The 6,452-nt window shown below is 35.7% G+C and overlaps 1 long non-coding RNA gene across 1 annotated transcript; it reads left to right on the top strand.

Moving 5' to 3' along the window:
* The first annotated feature begins 233 nt into the window (after positions 1 to 233).
* Positions 234 to 1,761, top strand: LOC116001040. The gene is made up of 3 exons (XR_004094216.1): positions 234 to 375; positions 1,260 to 1,348; positions 1,559 to 1,761. It is a non-coding gene; the product is annotated as an uncharacterized LOC116001040 (long non-coding RNA).
* The last annotated feature ends 4,691 nt before the right edge of the window (positions 1,762 to 6,452 follow it).

Genomic DNA, 6,452 nt, shown 5'->3' with positions numbered 1-6,452 from the left:
GTTCGTACTCCGCACCCGGTCTTAATTATTCCATCAATATATTACTTTAAAAAATTTTAAAAATATTTTAATATAATCAAGATTTTAAAATTGAGTATTAGACGTATATTTTTACTAGTAACTCATTATAACTCGTATAAAACTCGAAGCACTTCCTTCTACGTACATATGTAAGTTGGACGTGATCTGTCGTAAGATACGTGCATACACTCACTTTACGCAGATGGCGAAGGGCGAAGGCGATGCGATTTCTCCCATCCACCTCGCTTCGAATTTACATATTTACAATTTTTAGGGGAGAAGATGGAGGAAGAAATGCAGAAATGCAACACCGATTGAGTATACTTCTTGGCATCTCCTCTCACTTGTAAGAAGGTAAGCGCTTACTTCTTGGCATCTCCTCTCACTTGTAAGAAGGTAAGCGCTTCTTTATCCGTTACATTTTCTGCGATTTTCGAATTCTTCGTTTTTCTTTTATTTTTCTTTCTGTTTTCAATCCTCAATGTATCTTGATTTCTTGATTGATTATCATTGCTTGCTCTTCATGTATCTTGATTTCTTGATTGATTATCATTGCTTGCTCTTCAATTCTGACTCTGTTGTTGAATTTCTTGAAAATCGGCATCTGCAACGTAGCGGTTTCTTTATTACATGATTAGGGTTTAAATTACACGGTTTATATGCGTATACGCGCTCATCAATGTGCACATCTACTAGTGTATCGCTTATTTGCGAATGTGTGAAGATTCAAAATCTTTGTTGCATAATATGTTATACGGTGTGGTTACATAAGTTTATCTATACAATTGACACCGAAGCACGGAGTATGTCGTAGCATGCATTTTGTTTCTCTGATATATTGTTTACTATTAGTTTTATGCTATGGCCTGCAGGCAGTTGTTTGCAATCTGTTTTTGGATGTATACATTTTAATTATATGCCTTAAGAATATACTTTAGTTTTGAGTGAAGTTAGGGATTAGGATATATGGAATTCTTTGTTTCACATTAAACTGCGGTTATTGGTCATTTGGGTGCATCAGTCTTGTAACGCATGGTATATAACAACAGATAATGGCGTGATCATTTGCTGAATGTGTCTAAGTACTATGCTAATGCTGCATGTATTCCGTTTATGCAGTTTTGTTTTCTGTTTGCATTGTTTTCATTCTGTATCATACTGACAGAGATGATATGAATTAATTGTACAATAGTATTTTGGTTTTGCCTTGCATTGATGGCATGGATTCTGGGTTTCAGGGCATTGAATGTGAGTACCGGCATAGTGATATTTTTGGTACTGGTTATCAGGGAGCTGTCTCAATCCAACTTGTGGTTTCCGGCACCCGGTACGCTGTCATTTCACTAAAATTGTTACTCTATGCCTGTACCAATTTTTATTGTTTTTGAGCTTGCATTCCACCTGAATGATGTCTATATTAGTTGTTGAATCTTGGCTTTAACCTTTACTCTGCTTGAATATAACTGCTTTTTATAATCACTTTCTAAAACTTCTGTTCCATCCCAGCTAAGCACCCTTTTTTGTATGCCATCTGCAGCCATTAGAGAGTCGTAATGAGAAATCAGTTGAATATGCTCCTACTTACCTGTGAACAAGACATGTGTTCCCTGTTTCTTCTATTACAATGGATTTTGCAATAGAGCTGAAAAATGTGTGTTTCTGCATGGACCTGATAATGGGGATCCCACATGGAAAACATCAAAGACACTGTCTGCAGTCAATGATGGACCATATCTTGAGAAAAAGACATCTGTGGCGGGGAGGGGGTGGGGATGGAACAGGCTCAGCCCCAGTTGAAACACTTCCTAATTCATTTAAAACTAATCCAAAAAGAGCAGCTGATGAAAATACCCGGAGATGAAGTTGGATGATGATGTGGAGAGAGAAGAGTTGTTGGAGTTCTTGCCTGGTTTTTATGTTCTTGTTGGTGGTAGATCAGACTTGGGGTATGAAAATCATGATTACTTGATGCAACATGATGTGGCTGGTGGAGAGCTTGATGGTCAGTACTTAGGATATGATTTTGAGGAAAATATAGAGTATAACCTTGAATATCCAGATATGACAATCATTTTTGAAGAAGATTTATGTGATTCTATTGAAAATTTTGACAATGAGTATAACACTGAGTCTCTTAGAATAATCCATGGTAATGTGAGAGAGAGGGGGATGGATGGTACTTTGCCAAGGAAAGGAAGTTATGGCACACAGATCTGAGTTTTCATGAAATGTGCTTAATTGCACAAACCCGACAAAGCGGATTAAGAGTCTAGGTGTAAAACAAGACTTTTGAGGTCCAAAATCTTTGCATGAAATTCTGAAGGACAAAATACCAGATCAGCATTGAATTGTACTCCCTGATGGCTTGCTGAATCAAGAGGAAAATGAGAACGACTTAGTACAGGACAGAGCCCTTTGTTGTACCTGATGTTGAGCTAGAAATTACTTAGGTTGTGACATCCTGTAGATTAGAGATGAGAGTAGATTTTCTGTTATTTTCCATGCTTATTCTGCATGCCATCATGGGGCATAATTGTTCCACTACTGTTGATACTTTTGTGGCTCTCTCTCTCTCTGCTGTTACATTGAGTAGGATAAATATTCAAATGTCGTGTATACATTTTTATATTAGACAAAACAGGATAGGAAGTACATTTGTTTGATGTGAGTTGCAATTTTCGTATATGCAGTTTCATATTTTCATATTAAATGCTGTATATAAAAGCTTTTATGGCATTAATACCGAATGGCCAAGCTTGTTTGCTTCCCTTAATTTCTTCTTCCCAATTGTCAAAATCAGTTTTCTCTTCCACCAAGAGTATTTTTCAATGCTTTTCTGTAGGTACCAAAAAAAAAAAAGAAAAAGAAGGAATAATCCAAGAATAACATCAATACTAAAACTAGTCTCTTGAATAGATAAACAAGTTTTCTTGACTATATGCTTCTTTTTTTGAAAGGGCAGTTTCATTTGTAGGGGAATATTGTTTCTTTCCCAATAGCCCAGCATTAAAAAGTTGTCTGAAATGTAACCATTCATACAACAGCCTCTCAATGTGCTCTGTTGGTGCGACATATAACAATTCACTGTCCAATTGAGCCTTCTAGGATAATGACATAGTATTGGCATCAATCATCTTTTGCTTCTTTAGATAATGTTGAATGTCAACATCATCATCCCTTTCTTGAATGACTTTGTATATAAGTGGTTTTGAAACACCATAAAGAAAAGGTAGATTGAGGGATATCTCTATTGCCTGCTAGAACTGTTGAATCTACAGTTTGGTTGTAATGAGTTCTCGTCGTATATCGTAGTAGCAAATTGTGGTGATTCAATACATGTCCCTTATCATGGTAAAGAAGTAAGCTATGACTTTGTTAACAATTGATCTTTTCTATTTTTTCTCTTCGAGACAATGAAAATATTGTCTCGAAAAGAAACAATGGAAATGATCAATTGTTAAAGTCATAGCTTCTTTACCATGATAAGGGATAAGTCTTGAATCACCACAATTTGCTACTACAATATGGGATGAGAACTCATTGCAACTACAGCTGTAGATTCTACAGTTCAAGTAGCGGTAGTGTTACCCCCCAATTCAAAACCATTTATACTAACAGATAGAGAGTAGTCATATATTAATTATAGCATATATATAAAAGCTTTTATGGGTCATTGCAATGGCAATATATAATACTGAGTTGTCAGATTTCTTGCTGTGTTTCTTGCCAGAAATGGTCACCCCAGGAACTACCAAACCCATCTAAACCAACAATATAATCCTTCCCAGAATTTCCACCACTACCTGCTTCTTCCCTTTTTGTTAATTTCTTCATTTGAATGTACCAACCAGTCTCTTGTTTTCAAAATGTCACCATTCTGAAATATCCCATGCAGTGTCTCTTGAATAGTTAAACCATTGTTGCAATTACACTCCTAAAAATAATCAGAATTCTTATGCTTCTTTACATGGAAGAGTACTTGCATTAAAAAGCTGTCTGAAACCAATCATACAATGTGTTGGTGCAATTTAGAACAGTCCGCTTGTCCAATAGCATTACTGTCCTCCTTTGATGCCATTATTCTGTTCATCCACCTTCAACCTTGCAGACAATTCAATGTCTATCCCTACTTCTAATTCAATGTATTGGCATCAACCATCATTATCCCTTCCTTGAATGACTTTTGTATATAAATGGTTTTGAAACAACAACAAAAAGTTGAATGGGGAGATATCTCTATTATTGCCTGCTAGAATTGTTGAATCTACAGTGTGGTTGCCCATATCGTAGTCACAAATTGTGGTGATTCAAGATCGTAATCACCATAGCTTGCCCTACAATATGGGATGGAGAAATCATTGCAACCACAGTTGTAGATTCCATTATTAGGAAGCAACATTATTTTTCCTGTAAATGAAACTGCCCTTTCAAAACAGTCAAGAAAACTTGTGATGAGATAAATAGAAAATAAGAACTTCTCAGTACAGTCAATAAATTTGTTTTATGTGAGTTGCAATGTCCACAGATGCAATTCAAAATCATATTGCTCCATATTTACAGACTAATAGAGAGGGAGAGTAGTCATATTAATTGTAGCATATAAAAGCTTTTATGGGTCTTTTCCATGGCAATAATAATACTGCATCGTCGAGCTTTCTTGCCAGAAATGGTCACCACAGGAACCACCAAACCATCTAAACCAACTAACAATCCCCTCTAGAATTGCCACCACCACCTGCTTCTTCCCTTTTCTTAATTTCTTCATTCCAATTCTCAAAATCAATTTTCTTTACACCAAGGGCATTTTCCAATGCTTTTCTACAGGTTTAAAAAGAATACAAGATCTAAATAATCCAAGAATAACAACAATTTCCAATATGTTTCCACATATCAGTCTCTTGTTTTAAAAATTTCACCATGGAATTACTGTCTGAAATATCTTGAATAGTTAAACCACTAGTGCAACACTCCTGAAAATAATCTGAATGCTTATGCTTCTATACATGGAAGAGTAGTGTTATTTACTTCAAAAGTTTTCTTGGCCGTGAGATTTTTTTTTGAAAGGGCAATTTAATTAATTTGCAGGGAAATGATGTTGCTTTCCCAATCGCCTTGCATTAAAAACCTGTCTTAAACCATTCATACAACTGCCTCTCAATGTGCTTTGCTTTGTTGGTGTGACATATAACAATTCACTTGTCCAATAACATTACTTTCCTTCTTTCTTGCCACTCTTTAGNTGTCCAATAACATTACTTTCCTTCTTTCTTGCCACTCTTTAGTGCATCCACCTTGAACCTTGCAGGCAATGTCTATTCCTGCTTCAACTAATCCAAAGAGATGAGTTGTGCCTTCTAGGATAATGACATATAGTATTGGCATATTGGCATCAATCTTTTACTTCTTTAGATAATGTTGAATGTCAACATTATCATCCCTTTCTTGAATGACTTTGTATATAAGTGGTTTTGAAACACCAAACAGAAAAGGTGAATTGAGGGATATCCCTATTGCCTACTAGAACTGTTGAATCTACAGTTTGGTTGCAATGAGTTCTCGTTGCCATATCGTAGTAGCAAATTGTGGTGATTCAATACATGTCCCTTATCATGGTAAAGAAGTAAGCTATGACTTTGTTAACAATTGATCTTTTCTATTGTTTCTCTTCGAGACAATGAAAATATTAGTTGATATTTTCATTGTCTCGAAAAGAAACAAAGGAAATGATTAGTTGTTAAAGACATAGCTTGTTTACCATGATAAGGGACAAGTCTTGAATCACCACAATTTGCTACTACAATATGGGATGAGAACTCATTGCAACTACAGCTGTAGATTCCACAGTTCAAGTAGCGGTAGTGTTACCCCCCATTCAAAATCATTTATACTAACACAGAGAGAGTAGTCGTATTTTATAGCATATAAAAGCTTTTATGGGTCATTGATATGGCAATAATACTGAGTTGTTAGATTTCTTACCAGAAATGGTCACCCCAGAAACTACCAAACCCATCTAAACCAACAATCCTTTTTTCTTAATTTCTTCATTCGAATGTACCAACCAGTCTCTTGTTTTCAAAATGTCACCATGGAATTACTTTCTGAAATATCCCAGTGTCTCTTCAATAATTAAACTATTGTTGCAACACTCCTAAAAATAATCAGAATGCTTATGCTACTTTACATGGAAGAGTACTTGCATTAAAAAGCTGCCTGAAACCAATCATACAATGGCCTCTTAATGTGTTGGTGCAATTTAGAACAGTCTGCTTGTCCGATAGCATTACTGTCCTCCTTTGATCCCATTATTCTGTTCATCCACCTTCAACCTTGCAGATAATTCAATGTCTTTCCCTACTTCAAGTAACCTAATAAGATGAGTCATGCCTTTTATGTTAATGACATATAGTATTGGCATCAACCATCTTATG

This window comes from Ipomoea triloba, chromosome 13 (genome assembly GCF_003576645.1).
Source record: "Ipomoea triloba cultivar NCNSP0323 chromosome 13, ASM357664v1".
NCBI lineage: Eukaryota > Viridiplantae > Streptophyta > Magnoliopsida > Solanales > Convolvulaceae > Ipomoea > Ipomoea triloba.
Note: the sequence above shows the minus strand (reverse complement) of the source record. Positions and strands in the feature narration are given on the sequence as shown.